The sequence below is a fragment of the Mustela putorius genome, unplaced genomic scaffold (genome assembly GCF_011764305.1).
Source record: "Mustela putorius furo isolate JIRA1106 unplaced genomic scaffold, ASM1176430v1.1 tig00000561_pilon_pilon_pilon, whole genome shotgun sequence".
Classification (NCBI taxonomy): Eukaryota; Metazoa; Chordata; class Mammalia; order Carnivora; family Mustelidae; genus Mustela; species Mustela putorius.
The window spans coordinates 344,353-349,169 of NW_025421415.1; the positions used below are offsets into that span (position 1 = coordinate 344,353).

At 38.2% G+C, this 4,817-nt stretch overlaps 1 long non-coding RNA gene across 1 annotated transcript; it reads left to right on the forward strand.

The window, feature by feature from the left end:
* The first annotated feature begins 1,464 nt into the window (after positions 1-1,464).
* LOC106006682 lies at positions 1,465-4,608 on the forward strand. The gene is made up of 3 exons (XR_001180954.2): positions 1,465-2,934; positions 3,013-3,147; positions 4,547-4,608. It is a non-coding gene; the product is annotated as an uncharacterized LOC106006682 (long non-coding RNA).
* Positions 4,609-4,817: the final 209 nt, after the last annotated feature.

Below are 4,817 nucleotides of genomic sequence, written 5' to 3' on the forward strand. Positions count from 1 at the left end.
GAGAAAAAAGATGGGATGTGACAAGAATTTCTTACCTTGCAATACCCCCCCCAAAAAGAAAAGAAAAGAAAAGAAAAAAAGTAAAAAGAATGGGAAAATCATTGCTTCTATTTCCAAATGATAAGAGATCATGCACAAAGATCCATTAAGACTGCTGGCTCCAGCACAGATCTGAATAAAATTGTATTTCTGCCTAAAAATGATAGTGAAAGATGGAAAAAGTCAACCTTGAGAATATAGAATACAGAGCATGTCCCCCTTACTGCACTTTCGTTTTCATCTCAGATTTTTTGAAGAAGTGTGTATTAGAGTTGAATTGCTGAAGCTTTCCCAGTCATTTTTTTGTTTGGATGAGGTTTATTCTCTGGTAGAGTCCTCAAAGAAAGGACTCATGGGAAGAATTCTTTGAGTTCTTGATGTTCAAAATCTTTGGTGGTTTTCATACTTAAAGGACTGCAGATGGATCCCATAATTCTGCTGCTCTTCTTTGTGACAACTAAACTCTTCTTTGCATCTTTGGTGAATCTTGTTTGGAAGACTTTCTTGCCCCGCCCCAAGTTAGGAAATCTGGCTCATAGTCTGGGCACAGGATAGCTTCCTTACCCTCCCCAGGTATCCAATTTTTGTTTTGTTTTTTTTCTATTTACCCTTCCCCAAGCCACAGTGAGTTTTCACCTGTGCTCTCTTGACAGTGTTTGGTGACCTACAGTGACAGGCTTTTTTATTTTTCAGTAGGGAACAAGAGTCCTCATGGATATTTGTGTCTCCTGAAGTAGTAACATCTCTTGAGGTGTGTACCATCAGTGAAAACTTTCTCTGCTGTCCCCCATCTGTCTCCTGAGTGCCCAGCGTAGTCCCATGAAACCCCCATACCCTGCAAAGTTCTTGACATAAACAGTTGTACTCTTTTTTTTTCCTTTAGAACTCTTTATAGGTTTATGTTATGTTTAACCTTTAATCTATTTGGAAATTAACCCTATCTATTCTGACAGATTGGCATGCCTAATCAAATCAATTACTACACAACCAATCTCTATAATTCTCAACATCTCTTGAAGTTAGGTTGAGGTCCTCTGACTTAAGAATTGCTTAGTGGAATATGGGCCAAAATTGTGTTAACCACTTCCAGGTCTAGCCCATAAAATCCTCTTGTATCCTCCACTCTTCTTGAATCTCTCTGCTGGATGTCAATTCACAGCAAGATATTAGAAGACACCCGCCCCCCTTTTAAGATGTAACAACAATGATCAGCCTGGAAACCTAAGTAACAGAATCATAGTCCTCTACTTATTCCTTCACTTAAGCCAACTGGATCTAAGTTATCAAAACAAACACAAATCATTGTTAAACCAATGAAATTAGGGATTTTTTTTTTTTAAGATTTTATTTATTTGACAGAGATCACAAGTAGGCAGAGAGGCAGGCAGAGAGAGAGGGGAGGAAGCAGGTTCCCTGCGGAGCAGAGAGCCCTGATGTGGGGCTCGATCCCAGGACCCGAGCCGAAGGCAGAGGCTTTAACCCACTGAGCCACCCAGGCGCCCCTAGGGATTTTTTGATACACATGTACTGTTACTCTGGTTCAGAAATTGGTGGTGGAAGGAGGATGCTACTGTAAAAATAAATCCAAAGTACATGACATTCATTGGCCCAGCAGTCAATCAAGATGAGAACAAATATCTGCTATTAGAAAATGAGATTTGTGTAATACAACAATGAAACAGTTTTTAAAAGTTCATTTGTAATTACTTAGAATGTGAACCCATGCCCTGTGGTTCCAAGGAAAGGCTAGAAAATGTAATGTTGATAGTGAGTGTTGACTTTTACTACCTGTGTTTATCAAGTTGATAGAAGAAAAGAGATGGTATGTGACAAGAATTTGTTACCTTGCAAGTTTAAAAAAAAAAAAAGGAAAAAGGTGAGAAAATCATTGCTTCTAGTTCCAAATGATAAGAGATAGTGCACAGAGGTCCGTTAAGTCTTTTGGCTTCAGTACAGATCTGAATAGAATTGTGGTATTTCCTCCTAAACATGATAGCTTTAAGACAGGAAACAACGTTTGGAAAAAGGCAACCTTGAGAATTATATTTAGGAAAGAACTTTGGGAATTGCTACTAGCATATGTAGCTGAATAGATACCTCTCTCTCTCTCTCTCAAAAACAGAGTTTACTTATTTATAATGCCAAAAAAAAAAAAAAAAAAGGCAGGCCTCTTCTTTAACAGCTTTTGGATGTTCTGTCATTAGAAGTATTTGTGGGTTCCCAAACTTGCTCAGGGAGGAAATGGGTTGCAAAACTTTAGAGGTTTCTGAGGAGGGTCATTCCCCATCATTTATTTCAAATGTGCTTATAGACAAAAAACCTGCTAAAGAGTAGATTAGAGCTATGAAGAACGTTGAATAAGTAGTCCGTTCCAGATAGCAAAATTGAAATCAAGGATATATTCTTACTGCCAGGTTGAAAGGACCTCAAAATTCCTGCCAGAAGTTTTATCATAACTGCAATAGACCAGTGCCTTCTGCATTCCTCTGATGTACCCTTTCCCAGATGCAGTTTTTAAAACAAATTTATCCTTACTTGACTGTCAGATGTTGGGCCAGGTGGCAGGAGGAAGATTTCTGTAACCGGTGTTGTTTGTGCAAATATCACTGAATATCAAGGAGCTGTATCCATATATGAACCATGTCATCATTCAGAGATCTTGAACTTGAAGCTGGTTGCAATAACTGGATGGAATTTGGGGTTGTCTCACTTGGGGAATGAGGAAGCATGCTCTACTTGCGGTAGGATACTCGTAACCAGAAAGATATAACTCTGTTAGAGACACTAACCAAGTGCTCACTTCATCTATTCCTTCTTTCCCTCAGGTACCTGGCTAACTTACATTTCCCAGCTTCTTGCAATTAGGCAAATGCTGATTAATGCTACCTACATTAGGTAAAATGACTACATGATGTTCACCTCCCCACAATGTTCCAGGCAATTCTCCACATTTCTTCCCTTGTTTTCCATCAGGATGTTGGCAACCTGGACTCCCTTGCAAAATAGCTTTTGAAGACAGTTTCTGCTAGCCAGGGCCCTTGCATGATTGCATGGAGCAGATCCCCTCAACCCGATCCTGCCACCTGTTGGGCTTTCCATGAGCAACAAGTAAGTAATTGGTTAAGTCATTGAGTTTTAGGGTGGTTATCCATTACTGAGCTGGGATTATTTTAATACATATATGATAAGTGGTGATGATCTAACCATTCTGTTTTTTCTGGTACGTATATGGTGCTAATGCTGCTTTTGAGTCATTGGGTCATCCCTTCTCTACTGTCACCGTACAATCACAGGAATGTTCCTAGGCTCTCTTCTCTATTTCTCTGACCTACTATTACATGCTAAATTATTATAGCTGATGATAAATATGCTAAATATTATAGCTGAATGGATAAAAAAAGACGTGGTATATACGCAGTAGAATGTTGCTGAGCCACAAAAAAAAAGAATGAAACCCTGCCAGTGGTTACAAGAGGGGAGGCAGGTGGGGGGATTAGAGAAATAGGTGAGGGGTGTTAAGGAGGGCTTTTGCCATGATGAGCACTAGGTGTCGTATGTAAATGATGGATCACTATTAAGTGTAAATTAATATTACATTGCATGTTAACCAACTGGAATTTAAATAAACCCTAAGAAATAAAACAAACAAACAAAAAATTTATTATAGCTTTACATTTTCCTTAGATACCCACTAGCCTGGTTTACTCATAAGTTGTTTTTTTTTTTCCCCTCAACATTTTCTTGGCTATCCTTAGGTCTTTTCCTTATATACATTTTAAAATTAGCTAGTAAATTTTATTTTCAAAAATTATGTTGCAGTATCCATTTTGATTACTCTGAGAAATTATCTGTGACCTGGGAAGTCCTTGTTTCTCCCACAGAGTTGCATAGAACGATAGGTCTGCCTCCATGAATGGGCCTAAGTTTTAGAATAATTGTAGAAGAAATGATATGTACACGAACATGTTCAGTCGCCTAAGTATGACATCATCATGGAGAAACTAAGGAGCCTTAAGTCAGACTCTGGAATGTTGTTTGTACTTTGAACATGTGTTTCTCTTCAAGGGAAAACTTGTTTTGAAAGAAAGTCATTCTCCATGTTGTTTTCAGGATTAAATTAAAAGGATGTTTTTTAATAAAGACAGCCAAAACTTAGAGGGTGAGTGAAGGAAAGAGGGTTATTTGTGTTTATTTTTAAACTAAGCATGGTATAAAAAAAATTCAGTGTTTGCCTCTCTTTCCCTATTATGGACAAAAGTTCGTAGTCCTCACATATACCAACAACTACCAATTTGTTTTATGTCTGAAATAGGTGTGGGCTTGTTCTGAATTTTCTTTTTTTTTAGTCATTGGCACTGCTTGTGGTCAAGGAGAAGTTTTTAGGCCCTATCAAATTTTTAGAGATTTTGTAAGCACTACAATTGCACTATCAATGCATAGAATTTACTTTATTTAGTGCTTGAATTAATGTTCTTCACATTGATATCTGCATTGTTCCTTCCCTCAGTTTCCCGGGTCTCTCTGCTCAGATGTCATCCTGTCAGGGAGAGCTTCTTTGACCTTCCTTCAGAAACATCAACTGGTTATTCCTCCCTCCTTGCTTGATTTTTCTTCTTTGACATTCACCACCTGACATACATGTATTTATTTATATAGCTGTCAGCCTTCCCATCTAGAATATAAGCTTTGTGAGTGCAAAGACTCTGTTTCCTTCTCTGCCATGTCCCAAACTTGTATATAGTAGGTGCTCAGGCAAATATTTGCCTTTTGAATACATA